A 25,860-nucleotide genomic window follows, 5' to 3' on the forward strand; every position below is an offset into this window, starting at 1 on the left:
TCATTTAGAGAATCCTCATGAACATCAATATAAGTGCCAACAATATTACCAGCCCACTCAGCCATAATTTTTGACTTACTCAAGAATGGTAGTCTGTGAAGTTGAACCCAAAAAGGTGATAAATGCAAAGATTCAGCAGAGGCAATTTGAAGAGCAGTAAGAGGACATAAGACAATATGGTGGTTCTGAAAATGCCATGGTTCCATAAATAGAACTTTCTTTAGATCCCCCAGGCAACCAAATGAAACTAGAAAGAGACCTGAGTGGTGATGAGTGATAGTGACTGTATACTGACCCTCCCAATGCCCACTCATCTTAATTTTGAAGGTCTTACGATTGAACTCACGTGAAGATACCACTCTTGCATAGAGGCTGAAGTTCTGGGTAGCAGCAATCCCAGAATTTGATGAAACGGGGAGCGTTTGAACATCTCGTTCTCGATTAGATAGTGTCATAGTATGGTTCAGATCAGATAGCAGGTTGTCCATCATCAAAAAAACAAGAAACAGAGCATCAAATGTGAAGGATTCAATTATGAATTGAATTATGATTTGAAATTACATGGAGGCGGGAACAGTTATGTTAATTTGGCTTGATGAAAAGTGGATAGGGACACAGCAGAAAGACCGTTAGAATAGTTAAAAAGAAAAAAATATACTCAACTGCCACAGAGCTTTTTAAGGGCACACACGCTCACTTTAAATTTTTTAAAAAATCCAGTTTACCTTTTACGCTATTTTATTACTACTACTCTGTTACTATTGTAAAAAATAATACATGTGTAAGGCTGAGATTAAATCTCATGTATTTCCTTTGATTGAAATATTTTAAAAATTTATAATAATTATTTAAAATCTTCTATTAATAATATAAAGTAATTTATAAAAAGTAAATTAAAACATTAAAACAATTAAAATTATATCTCATTCTATTCATAAGAAAGCATATAACCCAAAATAGAACACCCTCATTTTGTAAGAACAGTATCCGAGAAATGAAACCTCCCGATTCTTTCTCTTTTCTTTCTTCAAAACGTTAATAGAGGAAGAAGAAGTAAAAGAAGCGGAAAAAAGAGAAGAAGATACACTCCAGTACTTGAAATCTATGTCGTAAGTCGAAAAAGACGAAGAAGAGTTTAGGGTTCATCGATCGGCCGTCGTCGGGCTTGTTCATCGCAGGACTGGTTCTTCGGTCGGTCTAATTCATTTGCTTAGGATTTAGTAATTTGGCTTTCCATTGAGAATGTAGTTATTTTGCGGGTTCATCGCTGGACTGGTTCTAGTTTTTTGGGTTTAAGTTTCATACGAGTGAAGAAAGAAGAATGTGTTATTTTATGATTCAGAATGAGGGAGGGTAAATTGGGTTAACTTAAGTTTTTTTTTTTTTTAGAATTTATATAATGTAGGAATAGATTTAATTATGATTAAGGGAATATTATTTTTTTGAAATAAATACAATTTAGGAATGGATTTTTTTTATATAAATAAGCTAGATTTAATCTCAGCCTTACCGTTGTTGTTTACAAGTAACAGAATGGTATACGTATAGTGCCCTAAACTATCATTCTTTCTTTATATTTTTTCTTTCTATTTCATATTTAATCTATCATTTACCTACCTTCATACTTTTTATGAGACAAAGGCTAATAATGCAAGATATACTTTCATATTTAAGGAACACATGTACATCTAATAGGCTCATCGTTCAACTAATATAAGCAAAAGTTATTTCTATGTCTTCTAAGAATTTGTTGTTGAATTACCAAAACCGAAGCTGAACCTCCGAAATCAATAGTCCCAACATAATCTCCAATGATCCCCAATTCAAGCAAATTCTCTGTCCAATTCGACAATCCTTCAAGAAGTACAGGATTAACCCCATGTTGCCTCCCCACAATCCACAGATCAAACGACCCGTCGTTTATGGCCTTAATAGCCGCAATAGTTTCAGCTCCATTCCTTACTATCACTTCTCTATAAATCAACCTCTCATTCTCCTCATTCTTTACCCAAAACCATGTCACCATTCCATCATCTAGCTTCTTCTCCATCTCGTCATCACCATTGCCATTAAATGACAAGAACCTCACAACTGTCAGCAATATCCCCGGGTTCCCAAGCATCCTATCAGCATAGGTCAATGCCTCTCTCGCGTCTGCTCCGCCCAGGAACAGGACCGCAAAATGGTGCGGTGCGTGCCCGAACGAGGCATCAACAACAGGGTTTCTAAGGTTGATTTTATCAACAAAAATCCCAATGGAACAAGGCGCATTGGAAAGCACGAACGAGTTCACACTCCGAACACCTAACCTGTGCTCGGAGTCTAAACTGTCGTTGCTGTAAGGTAAAATGATGAGAGTAGATTTATGTATAATAGCTTGCTCGCAAATGTCTTGGTACATGGTTCGTTTAGGGGTGACAATGGTGAAGGTTTGAAGCTTAACGCTTTGTGATCGACTCTCTTGGTAGTACTGGAGAGCATTGTGAATGTTTAAGCAAGTCGCGTATTGGGATGGTACCTCTCTCTGCTTTTGGTGGTCGATGAAGACTGGATTAGCTCGGCCTGAGAGCTCCATTAGGCATAGGGCTGTGATGGAGAATGGGTTGGTGGAAGTTGGGTTAGAGGCTTTGAGAAGGTTGATTAGGCCGCTCACTGTGTCCTGGTTGTGAATGACGAGAAGTATCTTTAGCTCTGTGCCTATGGGTGTGTGTTGAATGGTTCTCCTCTTGTTCACCATGTATGGCTTTGATGGGTCATATAGGAGAGTTATTAGTGGTGTGGATATGGCCGTCATTATTGTTGATAGGACCACCATCAAGCTGAAATATGGTTGTACTAGAAGCTGTGGAGAGCAAAATAATGAGATTTCAATTATAATAATGCAATAAATATATATTGAGATGATGATGAAATGTATACCTGTTTGTCCATATAGTGAATGAATAACAAATACAACACTTGACCCCTCACGCTAAGAGTAAGGCTCAAGGCAAGGCTGTCTCTTAGAGACATTTTGAAATAAAGAGAAGTTAGAAATGTGGACAAAATTTTAGAAACATAACCAACAATAATAATGATCACCAACGGTTTCAACGTGGACCACACAAAGTTAGGGTGGAACACATCAGTGTACATTCCTATAAATGTAAAAGAAAACGGCATCAGAATATCAGACACGATCGTTTGTGTACGGTCAACAATGGTGGATCCGAGTGGTGGGCCATCTGGAATCATGAACCCAAACCACATTGGGCCATTAGCTACAGCCAGACCAAACAAGTCAGTCATAAAGCCCATGAAGAGAGCACTTAAGATGATGAACACTATAATAGTTTGGTCCACAACTTTCTCAGTTTGGAGTTTGGCAACAATGTATTGCATTGTTCTCTTGATGCATAATATGAGGCCCAAAACCATGACCATGGAGAGTATGTACCAGCCTGCATTTTGGCTCTCGTCCATGGCTTGTTTGTGGGCTTCAAAGCCTATGACCGCATTGACCCCAATGGCATCTATTATGATGGAAGTAGAAAGGGCCATTCGGCCCAAATCTGAACTCACAAGTTTGAGCTCTTCAAGGAGAGGGTAGAGATCTGGGAAGGCTGTTATGGCCATTGACCAAACAACCGCGCCCATTGATGATGGATTAGCCAATTCTTTAGCCATGGAATCTTGTAACATCAATGCTGTCATGAGGAGCAGTATTAAAGGAATCCCCACAGAGGCTAATGCAATCCCTATGTGTTTCTTTCCTGTTCTGGAGACCAGAGCCAAATCCATCTTCACTCCAGACACAAAGAGAAATAGCATGTATCCCATTACTCCAATATTTTTCACCATAAAGTCTGCATTTTTCGGGAACAAAAATTCCCCAAACTTCTTGTTTCGTCCCAAGAAGCTCGGCCCTATTAGCATGCCACCCTTAAAAACACAAATGTGCAAATATTAATACATCTTTCACCCAAAAAAAAAAGTAAATAAAATTAGTTTATTACTACCTACTTACAAGGACCTGAGCAACAATCTTAGGTTGTTTAAGAGGCTTGAGAAGAAAGTGAATAATTCGAGTGGATATGAGGACAAAACTTATTTCTAACAACATTAAAGAGAAGGAGTAAGTTAAATAGTTTCCACCATTATTATAGAAAACACCAAAAGGGTGAGTAGGGTGTTTAAGTTCATGGCAAACGAAGGCCCCAGGAAGACTGCTGAAGCCTTTTCTCTTGAAATCTTTTGTATGTTCTTTCATAGAAGTATTTGCTAAATCGTGCAACATCATCCCAAAGGCCGTATATTGATGATGATGATGAGGTTTCATTTTCCATGTATCGATCAAGTTCTAATTACTTCAAATTAAATGTAATTCTTGGTTTAAATTAATAATAATTTGCTGCGGTTATTGGGGACCTGATCATCATCAACTTTTTACAAAAGTGTAAACGATAAACAGATCATCAAAGAGTAGAAAATCAAACAAATGATATTTGTGGTCAATCGTTGAAAAGGTATTTACACGTATATAAGCTTTCTTCTAATTATGGTGTGTGTTTGACCATTTTCCACAAATATAGTTCCGAGATTCATGTACCTTTTTTTTTTTTAACTACACTATTTATGGTAAGCATTATAAATATTTCAATGAGATCTTTAATTAAATATATATGTTTGAGAAAATAAGTATAATTACATGCGTATGCACATTACACCATGTTCCTAATGCATTTATAATAGGATCACTAACCATAGCTCAAATTAACAATATTCCAACTAACCATGATACAAGTTTTGCTCACTTATTTATTATTATTTGTTTTGGTTTCAAACTATACAATAATTATAAATGTTCCCATTTGATTGCATCTGGTTTATTTTTAGATCAGTTTATTGAGGTAGCATTGATTCGGTATTAATTTGGTGTAATTCACTACTAAAAAAGGTATTCCTCTGGGTCTAAACATCGATGATTTTTTTTAGTACCGACATTAATAAAATTAAGTCACCATTTAAAAGAGGTGTTAAGAATAGTTATTAACGTCAGCTTCAAACTGACGCAAATGAAAACAAACAGTAGCTAAATGGGTTAAGCTTATTTGACCTAAAGGGATATTTTAAAAAATATGAAAAAAATTATTAAGGTTATGATAAATATGTCATAAAAAGTAAATGCCACTAAATATGACGTTATCTAACCAATCAAATTAAAAATATGGTTTTTTTTAGATTTTTTCTAAAAAAAAAACCATATAAAACATTAAAAAGAAATCTAAATTTAAGATTCATAAAAAATAAAACTTAATTAAATTACCATTAAAAATATTAAAATTCTCTTCATATTTATTTTTTTAAAAAAATAAAACAAATAAAACTATAGTGATCGCGCGGAGTTGTCACTCGTGCCGGAAAAGTCACCGGAGTTTGCTACCGGCATCAGAAAAGTCGTCGGAGTAGCTGCCGGTGCCGGAAAAGTCACCGGAGTTGCTGCGGGTGCCAAAAAAAGTCGTCAGAATTAGTATTGTCACTGGAAAAATCACAGGAAAAATACCAAGAAACTGGTTTCGATTTTTAAGAAACCCATTTCTTAGTGATTTTTCCAGTAATTTTACCGGTGACAATGCCAATTCCGACGACTATTTTGGAGTTTGATGTCGGTGCCAGAAAAGTCACCGGAGTAGTTGCCGGTGTCGGAAAAATCGTCAGAGTTATTGCCGGTGTCAAAAAAGTCGTTAGAATTGGCATTGTCACTAGCAAAATCACTAGAAAAATCACCAAGAAAGTAGTTTTTTCATCAACAAACCGATTTCTTCACCAAGAAGGTGGTTTCTTCATCAAGGAACTGGCTTTGTTACACAACAAGAATAAATATTATGAAAACAAAACAAAAATGATACACACTGAAAATAATTGAAACCAATTTCATCAATCAGCCAAATAGAGAAAAAAAAACACAAAAAAATTACCAAGAAACTGGTTTCTTCATCAAGAAATTGGTTTCTTGGTGATTTTTCTGGCGACAATGCTAATTCTGACGAACTTCCCAGAGTTTTATTGTCGGTACTGAAAAAGTCACCAGAGTAGCTGCCGGTGTATTAATCGTCAGAGTTGCTACTAACGCCAGAAAAGTCGTCAAAATTGTCATTGTCATCAGAAAAATCACTGGAAAAATTACCAAGAAACCTTTCTTGGTGATTTTTCCAGCGACTATGCCAATTCTGATGACTTTTCTCAAGTTTGTTGTCTCTGCCGGAAAAGTCGCCGGAGTAGCTGCTAGCTTCAGAAAAGTCGTCAGAATTGGTATTATCAATGGAAAAATCACGAAGAAAGTGGTTTATTCATCAAGAAATTGGTTTCTTAGAAACCGCTTTCTTGGTTTCTTAGAAATTGGTTTCTTGGTGATTTTTTTCAGTGATTTTTCCAGTGACAATGCCAATTTCAACGAATTTTTTGGCACCGGCAGCAACTCTGACGACTTTTCCATCACCGACGAAATAACAAACATTAAAACTAATTTCCAACACAAGCTAAAAAATAAAAACCATAAATATGGACAAAACAAGGATACTAAGAATATAGTCTACAAATAAAACTTCAATGAAAAATAAAAAAAATAACACATAATGAAAATGCCTAAAAATAAATAAACAAAGAACACAAAAAAGCCCTAAAAACCGAAACTACCTAAAGCAACAAAGAAAACAACTTAAAAACCATTTTCTACTAGTTACTAAAAGTTTCTATCTAAAACCAACGCAAATCATAACCAAAACAAAAAAGTAAAAAAAAAAAAAAAAAAAAAAAAAAAAAAAAAAAAAAAAAGACAACAACAACAAGCTAATGCTTACCAAAAATTAAAAAATTAAGACCAAAAATCAAAAACCAAAATACTAAAACATACAACCAAACCCAAAACAAAAACTACATATAAAATACATTATAAACAAAACAAAAACACACAAATCACTTCAGATGAATAATTTTTTTGGGAAAAAAAACAACAACAAACTCAACACATTGAAATGCTTATCACTTAAATGACATACAATAAAGAATTTAGAAAAATTGTATAACAACAATGATAACTTCCAAAAACTAAAAAATAGAGATGAAAAAGGAAACCCTAAAATCAGTCAATAGAAAAAGGGAAAAAAGGATAAATATCTTGAACAACACACGAGAAATGTCACACTCTTACTCGAAGCACATTGCAACCATTATTGACCAAAAACTAAGAGCAAAAAAAAAAAAACCAGAGAATAAAACGAAGAACAAAGGAAGAAAGGGAAAAAAAAAGAAAAACAATGAAGTGAAATAGAGAGGGAGAGAGAGAAGTATATAAGCGGTTAATTAGAAAATAAAATGTGAAAAAGGAAGAGTGGAAGGAGAAAAAACCATCAATCATGATCATTACATGCAAAACAAAAAAAAAATTGTACAATAAAAAAACTGATACAAAATTTAAAAATATTAAATTACGAAAATAACCTCCAGAAACTACAAACAACCACATATGGGCTTTTTAAACATACATTATAAACGTATGGGCTTTAAAAACCCACAAAACATGGCCAAAGTTTAAAAAAGCCATAAAAAATGTCCAAACTAAACTATGCCATATTTATCATAAATATTCTAAAAAACCATACTGCACATAATTTCCACAAGTATAAATTACACAATATATGGAAAAATTATAAGAGTACTTTTTTATAGCATAAATAAATAATATCATGGGTTATGAGTTTTGATTATTATTTTACATTTATATGGGCTTTTTTATGTAATATTTTTGTAAACAAATGTAGAAATCTCATATTTGCAAAACAATAATAAATTTCGTCGGAAAAGTCACTGAAAAAGTCACAATTGCCGGAAAAGTCACTAGAAAAGTCACCACAAGTAGATGTCTCAGATATAAATAAAAATAGATCTAGTTCTATAACATAATGGATAAAAATAAATAATACAAAATAACTCAAACTGGTTACTTGGGGGTTTTCTCTTAAATGATGACAAAGTCTTCTCTCGAGCGACCACTTCCAGCGCGGTCACTCGTGGTGCTGCAGTGACTATTTCCTTCAAAATAGTCTTCATTGGGGTAGCAAGTGCGGATTTGAACTGATTACTCAAGTTCAACTCTTCTCCATGCACCTGCAAAAAATATTCATATTGTGTCCCATCGGGTCCTAAGGCAAAGTACCAAAATAAAAAACCTCGATCATCCCAGAAATAATTTCGATTGGGAAGTGGTTCGTTGGTCCTTACCCTCCAGATTTTGAACCAACCATTATCATGGTTGATTCTCTGATTCGCCCTTCCCAGTTCTACTGCAGATCCTTTTCCCTTTGTAGGGTCACGGGGTGACCTATAATTAGAAGACCCGTGAGAGGTAGCTCTCAGTGGTGATCTAGTATCCCTACGATATGGATTGATCCGAGTAGGGTCTTGATTGGCTTGCTCCACCAGTGGTGGAGGGCCCATAGGGGGTTTTCCACCCCTAGTTTGAGGCCTGTCAAACTCTCGTCGAGGGTTTGCCTCCCCATTAAGGGGTCTCTCACTTTTGGTCTGAGGCTTATTGATCTCTTAATGAGGGTTTGCTTCGTAAGTTGGGGGTCACTCACTTCTGGTCTGAGGCCTTTTGGACTCTCTCCGAGGGTTCACTTCCCTAGTCGAGACATTAGTGCCAGCTGCTCGAGGAGCAGCGGTAATGCTATCGAGACCAATAGCTCTAACATTCCTTCCATTTAAGGTTTCACTCTGAGCGTTGGTGCCTACATGGCCAGTTGGAAGACGAGGCACCCTTCCTTTAGTGGATGACACTCTACCTAGCACTGTCCTTCTATCAGCTTGGCTCTTCGGTACCTCTGGTCAGCTTCCTGAGCCTCAACACTATTCCATTGCTATTGGAATCAGTGTCAGAACTCTTCTCGTTGCTTGTCCAACGAATCTCAAAAATTCCTTTGAAAATTAGCAAAGGACTCATTTAGATGCTCCACCTCAGGGTTGGATGCAAGCTCTTCTTGGTGTTTCATAAGATCCTCTTCGAGTTCCACAGGCTCCTCTCGAGGTCCACACATGGCTCACCTGGTGGCACATAACCATAATTTTTGTTGCCAACTCTTATTTTTGTCCTGTTTCCTAGTCTCGAGTCCAGGACTTTCGACCTACCGCCTGAAGCTCGGTCAACCGAAGCATCACAACCAGTACTAGTGGCCCTAGTAGTCACCACAGTTTTTGAAGTCCTTAGATTCCTGTCCCTACAAATCAAGTTTAAAATGAAGCACTTATTCGAACACTAAAAACATTAAGGCAACCAAGGGTCTCAAGTGGAGCTCTCAATGAAAGCACCAAAATATTGACGATAAAAAACGGTCAACTCAGTACCATCTGATAAGCGGTAGCGGACAATAAATATAAGAATAGAAAGTAAAATGAGAACACCAAAATTATAGTAGCTCACTCCCCTTATCATGAAGGTAATGGAGCTACGTCTACTTAGACCTTTTATTATCACAAAAGTTAATTTCCTCACAAGAAAACATAGGAAAATGACTAAGTGTAGAGTGAGAAAGTGTGAAGAGAGAGAAACTCTGACCTTGTTGAAAGAAAGTAAATTGTGAAAAATGATCTAGGGGAACTCACCTTTCATAGGGAAGGAGATCCAATTAAATTATAATAAAATAATATGAAAATTTTCTAAGAAATCCTCCACTAGCTCACAAGTCAATTTTGAGGCCTAAAACTTCAAAATTACGGTAGGAATGTATGCACGCTTAGATGCACCTTAGATATAGCTTTAATTTTCCACTAGAATCATATTATTTGGATAAATATTCAGAAAGTTATGGTCATTTTACTAAGCGGTGTGCACTGTAGAAAAGTGACTGCGAGAACAACCTGACTTTTGGGCGCCCAAGTTGACTAAACGTCAACCTAGGCGCCTAAGACTTGGTTTCTTGGGATTTATCCATATTTTAATATGCTTGAATGATGTGATAGCTATCCTTAGTTTATTCTTTGAACTTGGGAAGTTCTCTTGGAAATCTTACTTGATATGCACAGGTGATTCCCAATGTTTTACTAGAGATGACAAGGTGTCACCCAAGTGATCACTAGTGCACATGGGTGTTAGTGAACTTGCTCGTGACACATGTATATTGACTTGCAAAAGTGTTCAAATCTTATTTTGGGGGTAAAATAAGACCGATGTCCAGAGCAAAATTGTTATTTGAAGGATAGAACACTAAGGCCCAGGACAATGTCAACATGGGGGCCCAATTGCTTTACACTGGTGCCTGGTCATTCATGTGGGATGACTTGCTAAACGAACGATATTTTCTCCTAATTCCAAGTCTCATGTCTCATTTTTAGAGAAAAATAATAAGAATGCTCAAGATAGAATTGCAATTGGATCGACGGAACCACTAGAATTGTGGCTACGTCAACTTGGGTGCCCAGTGACTGGGGTGATGTCAATCTGGGTGCTCAGCTCTTCAGCTGGGGCTTAGATGGATTTGTTTGCTTCCTGAAAGCACTTGTATCTTCCTCATGGATTAAAATAAGGGAAATGCATGGATAACTTTTCTGCCCTGGTTGAGATATGTCAACCTAGGTGCCCACTATGGCCTTGGGGCATGCACTGGGTGCCCAAGTAGGGGTCGACATCTTCAAAATTGGTTTTTTCGATGCTCTATCTTCTTTTTGGTGAAAATTGCTCCATAGATTTTAGTTTCGTCTGATTTGCACGGGCAGAACTTGGTAAACGAAATCGGTGCCCAGGTTGAAATGTCAACTTGGGTGCCCATAGTTATGTATTGGCTCATTGGAGATGTTGTTGATGAAATTTCATGTCCTTGCAATGTTCCTTGATGGATTTGAGGAATCGGGGTCCAAGTATGTCCCCAAAAACCTAAACCCCAGTCATGGTGCGACCAGATTGACTATATGTCAACCTAGGCGCCCATAAGGGCTTTTCAGGTGCCTGGGTGCCATTTCATGTAAACTCATCTCCAAAGTCTGAAACTTGGCTAGGGCGTGTCTCTCATATGTATCTTAGGACAATCGCTAACCAGATTCCCATAAGAAGTTGATGGGAACCAAAATTGATGCGAGATGGCCCACATGATGTCAACTTGGAAGCTCAACATTCATGTTGGACCCAGGTTGAGCCCTGGGACGTCCAACTAACATCTTCAACTTCACGGTTCATCATTTTAAGGTCACTGGGACCTATTGACTTGAACTTTGTCGAAGGACGACAAGTGGAAACATCTTCGCAGGATCATAGTGCCTACTTGGGCGCCCACTAATGTCAACCAAGGCACTAACACAGTTTCTAATACCCAAGTTCACCACTATTAGTCCCAGTGGCTGGGGCCCAAGATTGTTTTATTTTTGCCACGTGTCAAAAGCATTGTCTATGTCATCAGGACAAATTTTTAAGTAAACAAAACTCTATATATGCTAACCGAAATGACTGTCAGCAGCTAACAGAAGAAAAAGGGAGAAAATCTATATAAATTATGTTAGTATCTTCGACTATTTATGGTCTATAGCCCAAATTACTTAATCTTAATTAGAAATTACACATTTTATAGGTTTCTTTACCACGTGTAAAAATAAAAATCTTTTCAAAAAGTTACTTTATAAAAAAAATAAAAAAATATACGAAAAACAGTTAAAGCTAACTAGCTCCTCCTTAGGACATATCTTTTTCTTTTAATTTTTTTATAAGATATATTTTTTTTTTGAAAAAAGTCACATTTTATAAAAATCATAACAATGAAAATTCCACTTAAAGTTAAGAAGCAGCTACCAAACATTAATTATTGGGGCTTATCTTGGCTACCACAAACATTAATTACTTGAGGCTCTCACTTTTTAGATCTAAGCATAAGGATGCGGATTTTAATTTGATCCTTGACAACCTGGTCTCGAAGCTGCATGGTTGGAAGTTGAAGTTACTTTCAAAAGCTGGTCGTGCTACCCTTATCAAATCCGTGGGACTGGCCATGCCAGTCTACACTATGCAAACAACCAAACTCTCCAAAAAACTTGCTTCCAGAATTGATGGTATGATCAGGGATTTTTGGTGGGGTTGTGAGCAAGGTAATCGTGGTTTGTGCTTGAAGGTTTGGGACCACTTATGCCTTCCCAAATCAAGAGGTGGACTCGATTTTCGTAAATCCTTGGAATTGAACCAGGCTTTGTTGGCAAAATGGGGATGGGCCCTTCTTACTGATGAACAGACTCTTTGTTGCAGGGTGTTAAGAGCTAAATACTTGAAGAGTAAGCCGTTTCTAGAGGCCACCTATAAAAATTCTAACTCTTGGTTTTAGAAAAATGTGGTCAAATCTAAAGCGATTCTCAGGAAAGGGGCGTGCAAAATTATCTTGAATGGGGAAGATACGAATGTTTGGACAGATCCTTGGGTTGTTCATGGTAAAGAGTTCTATCTGAGACTCGTTAATTCTTGTTTTGAAAGGGCGGTTAAGGTGGCAGATCTGCTTAATTTTAATGGGGACTGGGGCATTGCCAGGCTCAAGTCCTTGTTTGACCATGAGACTATTACCAACATCCTAAAAGGGGGTAGGCCTAGTGGCCAGGGAAGTGACAGATGGATCTGGACTAAGGAAGTGAGCGATAAATTCACTACAAAGTCTGCTTATTTGGTGCAGGCTTACGAGAGAGCCCCTACCTGTGTGGTTGCGCCGACATTGTGGAATAAACTTTGAAACTCCAAAATTTTAGAAAGACATAAAGTCCTTTGGTGGAGTATCCTTTCGAATGCTTTGCCAGTCCGTGGTCTCCTGGCTAGGAGAATTCCCATTGAAGATGAACTATGTCTGTTGTGTGGGGAGGCTGCAGAATCGATGGAACACCTGTTCCTCTATTGCAACTTTGCTTACCATCTCTGAAGATCCTCCCCGTGGGGGGTGTTCCCGATCCCTGACTCTAGAGGTCGAGTTTGGGATTGGGTTAAATTTATTTGGAACTTGAATTCGAACAGGGTGGACTCTGAAAAGTTGTTCCTTTATGCTTCAATCGTCGTTGACACAATATGGAAAACCCGTGATGACAAGGTACATAACTCTCACCTGAGTAACACTGTAATGCCATTGACTCTATTTCTCATTGTTATATAGATTATGTTTCCTCCTTATTACCCCCGACGGCTCCGGTGGGTTCTCCGGCTTGGACACCTCCGCCTGAAGATTGGATCAAAGTCAATTGTGATGTCAAGGTTGGTGGAGATTCCATGTGTATGGCGGCTCTGACTAGAGATCACTCTGGAACTGTTGTGTGGGTTTCTCTTAACACGCTCTACTTCAGAGATCCTCTGATTGGTGAGGCGGCGGCGTGTCGTCTTGCTTTGGACTCGACTAGACTCAAGAACCACAACTATGTCTTGGTGGGGAGTGATTTTGAAATAGTTATCAAAACACTTAAAGGACTCCACTCTAGTTGGAATATTGATAATTATGTCTCTTTATGTAATTAACTCTCTAAAAAAAATTTATCTTGTAATTTTTAGTTTATTTCTCGTTGTTGTAATTTTGCTGCCCATAATGCGGTTAATTGGGCGTTCGCCCAGATTATCTCAAGTTTTGTGGAGCCCTCTTCAATACATGATACTATCTTTTGTAATGACCGAGAGGTCTAATTTTTCTATTTATCTAACGCTTTATTTCAAAAAAAAAAAAAAAAAAAGAAAAGGCGTAGGCCCATTTGGAACATGGTGTAGGCCCATGGGCATGCGAATACTGGAGTGGAGGAGGAGAGGATTTATGTCGGAGCAGTGGCATGGCATGGCAGCTATAAATCAGCTTCAAATTTTGCATATATTTAAGAATATTAATATAAAATGTACCTACTACAAACCCCACCCCATCCCTCCCCTATGCCCACCATTAATTGCTCTTCTATAATATTAATTGTCGTAATAATAATAATCATGTAATGACCATTTACTTACAAACATAAATATGCTAATATCATCATATTCCCAATTTTTCATCTGAAATTTCAACTTCTCAATATCAATCTCTGCAAATTCATACTACTAAGATATTAATAGTGTTCGAATTAATTTCAAGTTTCAATCTTATTTAACTATATATACTTATCATTCACAAAGTTATATTTCTGTATAAATTAATAGATGAGAGTAATTAGAGAGTAGCTAGCACAATTCTTCTTTTGAATATATTTACTCTTTCAATCAACCAGCCACCACAATATATAATAGTATGAGATTTGAGAATTATGGGATTGTAACTTAAGACTAATTTCTGAGAGAAAATGTGTAATATTACTTAGTAGACTATATCTAATAATATCTACAATCACAACGGTAACGGTTTGATATGGTGAAAGGTTTAGTTCCCCCACAATACCATATACAAAATATAAAATTACTTCTCTTGATATGAAACTATATACATCTTAATATATCCCTCACCATCATCATACTTTCATATTTCTCAATCAGCTAGTAGTAGTCTTTGTTGAGTTTTTAATGTTGTAATAGTACTATTATATACATGATCTCAATAATAATTATATTAGTAAATATAACATAAATTATCCCGAGAATTAATCTCAATAGAATTGATACAATGTGAAACTCAGCCCACTTAGCCATATATTATGAACAATAACATTAGAAGTTTTAGGAATCTTTACAAAGATGCAAGCAAAAAAGTCTTAGCTAGCTTACTTATAGCCACCATGACTAAATTTTGTTTCTTGGCTTATAAAGAATTGCTAAAAGATATTTATTATAGTCTAGTACTTATTTTAGTGTCATGTTTACATACTGGGTTTAATATAACTTAAAAAAATAAATTTTAGTGTTTTAGTGAATATCCATAATATTAATAATCTTATGTATAATGTATAATGTGGGTATGATATTATAGATAGATACAATTTACAATGTGATTCAACCAAACTAATAAATGGTTAACAGCACTGATTTGATAATGAGTTAATAATAAAAATAGGGAAAGCAAGTGCATAGGGGTTGGAACTTGGAATCCATATAGCTTAGCTAGTTAGACAATTGGTTGAAGCAAGAAGAAGAACCTTTCACAGAATGTACGGATCAAAGATTAATTGCTTTGTTAGAGAGTTGGGTTGGGTTTGTGGGTTTTGTATAGCTTAATTAGTAGTTCCACGCATTGACCAAAAACTTATTGGTTCTTACATTCCCCAAAACATTACTCAATATTGCCTCAAACCAAGTGATCCAAAACACCTAATAAGCACTTCAATTCACTACATCACATACATCACTTTTTCCTTTACTTGTGAATTAGTTTAATTAGTAGTACAAAGCCCTTTTTTTATTAATTAATTTCAACACTACATGAATCACGTGTTTATTAAGTCTGAATCTTCTGCAAGCCTCACCACTTCAAATCAAATCTTAACAATTGTTAAGATAAGATTTGATTTACAATTGTGGATACCTCAAATTTTTCACTTGACCCCCTCCACCTCAAATCAATTAACAATTAATTGTAGGGTAAATATTATTTTGGACTTTGTGTTTCTGTTTTGTTAAATGACAAAATAGATCCTACATTTTTTTAAAATAGTAAAAATAGGATCCTGGGTTCAATTTTTGATAATTTTATTTTTTTAATAAAAACAACTTGAAGACAATTTATAACACAAACAGATACAGAAAATGTAATCAGTTTTACCAAAATATCTCTAGATCGGATTATTATTAAATTTTATTTTGATAAAAAATCAGTTCAGAGTCCTATTTGTACCATTTTGAAAAATACAAGGCCAATTTTGTCATTTAATAAAATAGAGAGTCCAATTGATAACTTTTGCAAAACACAAGATCCAAAATAGTATTTACTCTTAATTGTAAATATAAGATTTGATTTTACAACTGTGAATAACCTTGGCTTGTGCTTCCAATTGTTTAATTTTTAGAAAAATCAAATCTTATCTACAATTATTTAATTAGTAGTACCTGCCACCTCAATTGTTAAATTGTGAATATAAAATTATCCTATATAAGGCTGTTGATCAGATTCAATTCCCACTTTTTTGATAAAACAACATTCAATTCTCAGTAAGTGTGGATTTTATATTTTGAATCCAATCCAATTCACTCATCAATTTAAATCCAATCTGCAATAATACAAATTAGATCGGTTACTTTTTCTTAATGATAAATTATTTAATTTTTCATTAAAATGGAAAAAAAAAATTAAAAGAAAAGACTATTATTTTTTATCTCCAATAATCATCTCAATATATCTCCATTCGTGTACAAATCAAATCGATACACACGTACTCATCTTAGATGAAATTAAAATAAAACAATCATTACTAAAATATATATATTTGAATTTACACTAAATGTATCCATTACTAAAATAAATAAGCTAGTATATATATTTATCTATATTTTGAAGTTTGTGTTTTTTTTTTTTTTTAAATATTATTACTAAAAAATTAATATTTATTATATATTATAATTTTTTAAAAATATATATAATTAAGTGCGGATTGGATTGGATCAGTTACTTTTGAGGTCAAACAACATCCAATCCGCACAAGTGGGGATTTTAGATTTTTCAATCCAATCCAATCCGCCTAAGTACGGATATTCGCATTTTGCATATTTGATTAGATTGGATCGTGCGGATTTGATTGGATCGAATAGTTTGTGAACAACCCTAACCTTTAACTTTTTTTTTTCTTCAAATTTACTATTTTGGTTGCTTCGGTACGTTACCTGGTGGTTTCTATGTAGGTTGCTATACGGATTTTGGTTGCAATTTAAGTTACTCCATTAGTCGTTATAGGATTTTCTGTGTGAAATTCCATAAAAATACAAAAAATAAAAAATAAAAATTATTTTAAAGTGTAAAAATAAAAAAAAACCCTATTTTTATTTTTATTTTTTACAAAATGTGAACAAAATCCTTTCATATATATTAAGTTAATATTAGGTGCAATATATATTTAATTATATTTTTAGTTTTTATTTTAATTATATATATTTTAGTTGTATAATTAATTTTTTATGTTATTTAATAAACAACATTATTTTTTATTAAAACATTGTTTATTTTAAGTGTTATTTATATATATATAGAAAATAATATTTAAAATTTGTTGTTAATTATAATTTTAATTTAATCGCGACACTTTTAATTTTATAATAGTTTGAATTTTGTAGAAATATTATACATTTTTTTTAAAAAAAATTATAATAACAAAAATTACAATTTGTTGTGACTAAATGTATTTTTAGTCACAATCTTTGTTGTGACTTAAACTAAATTAGTGACAACTTGTAAATAAATGCTATGCATGTTTTAGTCACAAATAATTTTTTGTTATGACTAAAAGTCACATTTAGTCACAAAAAATTTATGTTGTGACTAAAAGATTATTACTGAAAGTAGCAATTTTTTGTAGCGACGTATATTATATATTTTAGATGCATTTAAAAAATATGTTTGAAAATGGGTTAAAATTAAAGTCCAACTAACTATATATGAATTGTAAAATATAAACATCATCATGTCTTCCTTCTAATAATAATTTTAAAGACTTAGGGTTCGTTTGGATCGTCGTATTAGGTCGTATTGTATTGTATTGAATTGGATTATATATATCATATTTTTATATATATACTACTATGTTAAACTTTAATTGATACTAAAATATAATATATATTTAGGTGTTCATAAAAGTTAATACCACATATAGTTTTACATAAAAATATTGCATAAAATACAATTCAATATAATACAATATAATACAATACGACCTAATACGGCGTTTCAAACGAGCTCTTAAAAGTTGGAATATATCGCTCACCACCATAATTGAATTCGATTACGAAATCTATGAAAGCTAGAGGGTTCACAAAAATATAGGTCATCTTATTATTTCATATCTTATATTATTAGATTTTTTTTTTGAATAAATTATATGTTATTAGATTGATCATCTCATCATTCTTCTAATTAGATATTATACATACATATATATACTATAGGTTAATGTTATGTCTAATACATGTATAATTAGTTTTTTTTTTAATTAAGTTTAATTAAGTGATGTTAAGTAAAATACAAGTATGTTTAATTTTTTAATTTTTGAAATATATAGGGTTTGAAATTTTGATTTTTGAGAATTTTTTTTAGCTATATTGTGGCTGCATTGACATGCTCTTTAGATGTAATTATATATATACGCATTTTATATATACACTAAAAAAATGAATTTCATTGTTATATATATTTTATACGTATTTTATATTGATCTCTCTGTATATAAGAATTATATTAGAAAATATTTTGACAAAATTTAAGTTTGATTAGAGAATTAATTACTTTCAAACATATATTTAAAAAGTAATCATTTTTTAAATTGTGAAATTAAGGCTTAAATATATATTATATATAGATGTAATTTTTATTTTAAATATATATATAATTAAATTAATTTTTTTATATAAAATATCTATATGATTTTTATTTTTAAATATATATAATAATATTATAAAATTAATATTCCATAATTGGGAGAATATAAACAATAATAAAAAAAGATTAATTAGTAATTTTTCCCCCCGAACTTTGACATGTACCAAATCTTGCCCCCTGAACTTTTTTGGCCGTTAAAAATTCTCCCTAAACTATTGAGATTATTAGATTTAAGGACTTTGTCTAATTTTAGTAAGAAAATTCTAACATGGATGAAAGTTCAGGGGGCATGATTTAGTACATATCAAAGTTTAAGGGGCATGATTTGGTAGATATCAAAGTCTAAGGAGCATACTTTTGTACATAAACAATCATTGAAATAGTAAAATTGAATGAAATTAGACAAAAGTCCTTAAATTTACAATCTCAATAATTCGAGGGGAATTTTTAACGGCCAAAAAAGTTAAGGGGGCACGATTTGGTACATGTCAAAGTTCAGAAGAAAAAATTACTAATTAGCCTAAAAAAAAATTATTAAATTAAAAATTATGTTATATAACCACAATTTATATAAAATAAATATATAAATAAAGTTATTGATTTCTTCAAGAATGTACTATAGGTTGTTCAGATTTTCTACTTTTGAATCTTCAACCAGACCTTTTAAGCAAAGAAAAATACTACTTCAACTTTCAACGCCCGGCCCCTCATCAATTTCATCAATTTTAATTTTGATGATCTTCAACGTCGTGACCTTTACTTAATTAAGAATGCCATATATCATGTGAAAACTAATTAAGTACTACTCTTTCAATAATATTTTAATTAACCCAAATCACAAAATTGAGCAGTACTTTTAGAACCATATTATTACCATTTTACTCAAGGGAGCAACATCATTAGAGTCTAAAGCTGGATACAAAAAATTGTTGATTATCACTTATGACTACTCCTTCCTTCTATATATCATTATAGTTAGTTCCCTTTTTTCCTTTCACGTACTCTTTACCTAATATATCAACTTTTTTTGCCTATAAAACGAATTATTAAACCGAAAGAGGTAATTTATTATTACCACTCACTCCCCCACTTAGTTCCATAAATACTCTTAATAAAATTAACAAATAAAAAAACAATTATTAATAGCTCTAGGCAAACAGCCCAACAATGAGACTATTAATTTATGTACATATATATTTATATAATTACATTTTCCATTCAAGACCTCAAATGTTTGCATTACTCCCAAGCACTTTGGTCTGCCATAATCACTACATTGAAGAAACAAAACTTTTTCTATGGTTCACAAAGAACAGACAATATTATTGAAGCTGAGATCAACTTAATATACATATACTGTAACCACGGAATACGCACATTTGTTTATACATATATACAAATAACATACCAAAAAGATGTATACAAAAAGTATATATAGAAACCCTCCATTATTATATATTCCATTTCAAAAAAAATAATAAAAACCCTCGATTATTTAAAGTGTGTATATATATACAAAATAACATGTATTTTGAAAGCATATAAATATATATGTACTTTATATGAGTCATGAGTCATGACTTGGTGGATATTCTTAGAAGTGAAGCGAAATCAAGATAGAATATTAATATCCCCATAACCGTACATATATATATATATATTATAGCATAAAAAATGCCTAGAGAATGAGGAATAGAAGGTGGGGGTTTCTGTTCAACCACATGATACATCACTGTACATCTTCTCCAGTGATATGATTTTAATCGAAAGTTTCACTAACATTAGATGGTTGGGAGATCATATTCATATTCATATATATATGTATATATATAATATGTTATACAGGAGAACTGGTTTCTTTGTCCCCATACAGTAAGACCACACCTTGTGCCCTAAAGTTGGATCAATCTTCTCAGTGCAACAAAGACTTTTCATCCCCTCCGTACACGTGGCAGTTAGTGGCCAACCAGATGATACATACTACCATTACAAACAGCGAATGGATAAAATCACAACAACAAAACTATATATATAAAGCTGTGTGAGCCAAAAAATAAACAAATAAATAAAGTGATAACTAATTGCAAAGCTATATAAAACTAGTCAACTTTTTCATCATCAACCAAATGAATGATCAAATAAATTTTATGTAATATTCATGACATAGTGATAATAAAAATCGAAGCTGAGATATACATTATCAAATTTAATTTATAATTATATAATTATATATATTATCAAATTTAATTTAATTAATGCATATATATATGGTATTAAAGATAGGATTAGATAAAAAAAAATAGTACGTACTGATATTCTTGTTATATGACTAAGTTCAGAAAGTCAATTTTAATTCATATACAGTATCGTTTGTATTATTGTGTATTCTTGTTATATGGCTAGTTACTTTTAGACTTTTCAAAAACAAAAACATTTATAGAATTAAAATAGATATTATATATAGTATTTATCACTTACATTTTATTTTCAAATACTTATTTGTGGCTCCGAAAAATTTGGTATATATTTTGAAATTGCGTTGGTTTTTCATTTAACAAAAAGAAGAACATCCAATAGAATATTTACATCTTGTTTCTTGTATTTTCAGTTTTTGAATTAAATAATACGAAAGAATAAAGAAAATATCCATGGGAATTAATTGGATTCAGACTGCGAAGTGTTTGCTAGGGTACTTTTACGGGTACACTCTATTTCCCATCTAACAAATATTTTCTTCTTTAATAATGGTGTATGTTAGAATACTTGTAAATTTTTCAATTTTTTTAAATATATATTACTAAAAATATAATTCAAATATTAATTTATACTAGCAATTATTCTTTCATTACAAGCGTAGTGTAATACCAATAAAAAAACTATTTATTTTTTAAAAAAAAAATTAGGAAAATTTTAGTCAAATTTTTTAAAAATAAGTCAATACATCTTTATCCATTTCAGTACTGAAATAATTTTTTAGTTATATTTCTTTTTTTGTCATGGAAATTATAATTATTTAAAACATCCTATAAAATTTTAAGAAATTCGAAATAATTTAACACGCCGAAAATTACGTTCAAACAGTGTAATGTACGAGCGTAATTATTTTATTTTATATGCGTGTAAAATAGATTGTTTGAACATTATTTTCTATATTGTAGATTATTCTATATTTTTTAAAATTTTATAGGAGATATATGAAAAAAAAATTAAAATAAATTTTTTTTCTTGATCCTAAAATAATAAGTCAATGCATTTTAAGGAATTGTTGTAAAATTAAGAATCTTGATTAAAAAAATAATTACCTGAATACAGAAACAAGTAAAAAAAATATATCCTGAAATAACTTATTGGAGTGATATTTTTTTTCAAAAAAAAAATAATAGGTATACATATTTTTGCTTTTTTTAGCTCTTTAAATTAAATTTGGAAACACAGTTTATTGCAGAGGACACGTGGCCATTTAATTCGTATGGGTCAGAAACAGGACAGGAAATTATGGAGGGAAGGAGAGATTTTATTAGGTATATGGGTTCTTTGTACACAAGAGAAAAAGCGAGGAGTCCATGATCTGATCAAAGTTTGAAAAAGTGGTCAACATCCACATTATTGAAAAGCCTGCAAAAGTTTCAGTCAAGGCATAAAAACCCTAACTCACCTTTCTCAACTGCTAACAATTTTTTATTCTGAACGAGATATTTAGGGTTTGTTTCAGACACACCCTGCAACTAAAAAGTTGTATCTGACCCCATTTTAAAAAAAGTCCCAATACCAGAGTAAAAAGAAAGTTCCCATAAAGTAAATTTCAAAAAACATGTACACTATTTTGTCTTCTTCTTCTTTTTCTTTTTGCTAGAAAATTCTGTTTCCAATAGCTAGGGTTTCATCTGGACAAAACACATGATCCCAATAAAAACACCACAAATAAAAAAAGAAAAACAAAAATCTAATAGAAAATAACACAGTACGTTTAATCTCCATAGGATAACATTTTCTGTTCCCGGAAAGAATAAGAAGAAAGTAGTATATAGTACGACCCAAGTTAATCGCTTCATATTATCATTTATCAAGTTTTTTCAAGAAACAAAAATTGATATTAAGACCACTATGTGTGTGTATATATATATATTTAGTACTAGCTAGCGAAAGAGCTTATTAAAGATCAGTGTAAGAAATCTAGTTTCTCTTTCAGTCATAACAACTTTGTACGTCGATCACTTTAGGGTTTATATATTTTTATCTTAGCTTTAGCAAAATTAATAAAATAAGATCTATAGAAAGAATCATAGGAATATAAGTATGAGTATGAGTATGAGTATATGTATGTGCATATGGATATAAAAGAAAGAAACAAAAAATGTTAAAATACTATATATATCCCCACATCACATGAAATAAATATATACCGTTGAACAAGGACGATGTCAAAGGAAGAAAGAGCTTACCCCTATTTTTTTGCACAAGCTTTTGGAGACAAAAAACATAAAGACTCAGAACATAACAACTTTTCACCATAACCACAGTCACATCCACCATCAACAGCTGTAACACAAACAAGTAACAACAAACAACAACAGTAGTGCATATATAATCCAAGGTAATCTTGAATCTAAACATTATTAACTCAAAAAATAAATCTTATTAAAATAGCAAGAGAATGAAATAAAGGAAACCCCACCGCCGTTGACATATTAGAGTCTGATTTAGTAAGAAGAAGCCATGAAACTCAGGATAGATAGCGCCATGGAACTTTTTCTTTGAAAACATTTTATTTTTCATTTGTAAACAATATAAGTTAGTCACGGCGCTATCCCTCCTGAGCTTTACAGATTCTCCTTTACTTTTAAATCATCACGCCAAGAACTCCAACCAAGGAAAATAAATACTACTACTTTAGCTTATCAATAGTTTAGAAAAAAAAAAATGAAACTTATTACAATAATAACTTTGGTGTAATTTATTTTTAATAATAATGAGTTATAAGAGCTAGCTCAAATGGTGGGTGGAGATAAAAAGGTTAGGGAAGGGTGATATTTATAAGGGTGAGGAGAGGTGGGACTTCATGACCGACTCTCTCCCTATTGGAACACGAGATTGTTGACACACTAACTATAACATATAACATATATAAATAAATAAATAAATAAATAAATAAATAAATTTATTATTGTGTGGAAGGACGGTTTAATCAAATTTTTTTCTTTTTCTCTTTAATTTAATTAATATTTGTTTGATTAATTTATTAATATTTGCGTTTGAATCTTCCACTGCCGACTACGATACTCGTACTCAGACTTGGATACGATTACGATACGATAAGTGGTGGACTAATTACAGCTAAAAGGATTAATAATTAAGATTCTTTGGATGGAATTATTATTGTGTGTACATTACAAATTAATTTGAGCCTAAGATATGAATTAATTGTATGGCTGAAGAAAGAAAAAGTGAAAAGACGGAGAAAATTTTAATTATTATTTGCCAAGAAAAAAAATGATGAAAGAAGAAATCTCTCTCATAATAAATTTATTAAGAGTACGGACAAGTGTCCAACATCATAATTAATGAAAATTTATTTTAAAATATATACCAAATGTAATTAAGTATCAAATTTTATATAATTTAAAATAATTTTTAAAAAATATTATTTTTCGGTATAGAAAGTATAGCAATACTCTGATTTTAAATATAATAACAAATTAATTGTAACTAAACCAAAGGTGTTGGATAACTATATTTTGTCAATAGGTTGAGTTTATTACAACTCTCACTTTTTAAAATAGAAAATGCAAAAAATATATTGAAGGGCGTATTCAAATAACTATATTTTGTTAATAATTTGGCTCCTATGGATTCTTGTTAACATGTACTTGAAGGCAATGCTTGTGATTTTTTTTTTCTTTTGGCTACGTGTGGTGGCTTACAGTTCTTTTTTTTTTTTTTTCTTTGTAAATGTCAATTATCAATACATCTAGAAGAGTGTATATCATTTTACTTTGGTGTAAAATAATCTTCACTCAATTTCAATTCATGTGATATAACAAATTAGTGTGCACCTAGCTAGTATTATTTTAAATCTACAAAGAAATTGGTACACAATTTTTTCTTTCATTCTAGCATTCTTTTAATTTGTTTTAAAATATGATCATTTATTAATTTTTAACCATATGCATAATTATATCGTAGGATCTTTAAAGAAAAATATTTTCATTAATTTCATAATTCTTGTGATATTTTGCGTTGAATCATTGAAATTATTGTTCCAAAATTAATAAATTCTGCACTAAATTGGTGAAGTACATATATATTCACCTAAAACAAAATTATGTTTCACATATATATATTTGATTTTTTTTTTTTGAAACAGTTCACATATTTGAATTTAGATTAAAATGTTTTATATTTGCTACAAAATAACACCCATACTCATATGCTAGGGGTGTTTATTAGATCACATCCGATGTTTTTAGGCATATCCAAATTTGATCCAATTATATATTGGATGTTGGATTGGATCGGTTCTATCTGTTGGTTGTATTTTATATTATATTTATTGGTTTAATTTGAATTTATTCAAATTTTAAACTAGTATTTTTGGATCTGATCGGATCCAATATTTTAGGTCCAATATGTATTGGATTAGATAAGATCCATCCAATCCAAGAAAAAAAGAATAAAATTTTAATATTAATTTTTATGTATACATATATATTTTACGTATAACATTATAAAATCTAATTAGGCATCCAAACTAAATGAAAATACTAATTAGTTAAATTGGATGTTGGATGTAGTGGATTTTTATACACTCCATCCAACATCCGATCCGATCTAATTGGATATTCAAAAATAACATCTAATCCGATCCGATCACAATTAGATATCCAAAATTTGGCGATCACAACGTTGTCATTAAATTAGATCGATTTATTCACACCCCTATATATGCAATGTCATAAATGTGTATGGCGTACCTTATAATACAAATGTTCTTTTATAAACAAAGAAAATGAAGAGTCAAAATATAGAAAAAATAATTCTTATATAAAACATTTCTAATAGACTATTATAAAAGTGTTACATTGTTATTTTTTATATCTTGGTAAAAAATAAGATTATACATGGTTTAATGTGTATCAAATTTAGTATATATTAAAAGTTGTATTAAATATTTGATAGAAAATATAGTTAGGATTTATTTTTTTTGAATTATTTTGCTATATATTTGTAATAAAATTTGAATGATTTTTTATTTTTTTGAGTTAATTTACATTTTATGTATTGGATCATATAATTATAAAAATTGGGAAAAATATAAGATTGCTAATTTTTTTTTAGCCAAATATATATGAGCACAAAAATTGGTCATTAAGGAGAAAAAAAGTACAAGTTGATGACT

The 25,860-nt window shown here is 31.9% G+C and overlaps 1 long non-coding RNA gene and 1 pseudogene across 1 annotated transcript; both read right to left on the reverse strand.

The window, feature by feature from the left end:
• Positions 1-721: 721 nt before the first annotated feature.
• LOC115720402 (cation/H(+) antiporter 25-like) lies at positions 722-5,075 on the reverse strand (annotated as a pseudogene).
• Positions 5,076-21,804: 16,729 nt separating this feature from the next.
• Positions 21,805-23,850, reverse strand: LOC133035001 (uncharacterized). The gene is made up of 2 exons (XR_009686295.1): positions 23,140-23,850; positions 21,805-23,003 (listed from the first exon to the last, which is right to left on the reverse strand). It is a non-coding gene; the product is annotated as an uncharacterized LOC133035001 (long non-coding RNA).
• Between the last annotated feature and the right edge of the window lie 2,010 nt (positions 23,851-25,860).

Source organism: Cannabis sativa, chromosome 2 (assembly GCF_029168945.1).
Source record: "Cannabis sativa cultivar Pink pepper isolate KNU-18-1 chromosome 2, ASM2916894v1, whole genome shotgun sequence".
Classification (NCBI taxonomy): domain Eukaryota; kingdom Viridiplantae; phylum Streptophyta; class Magnoliopsida; order Rosales; family Cannabaceae; genus Cannabis; species Cannabis sativa.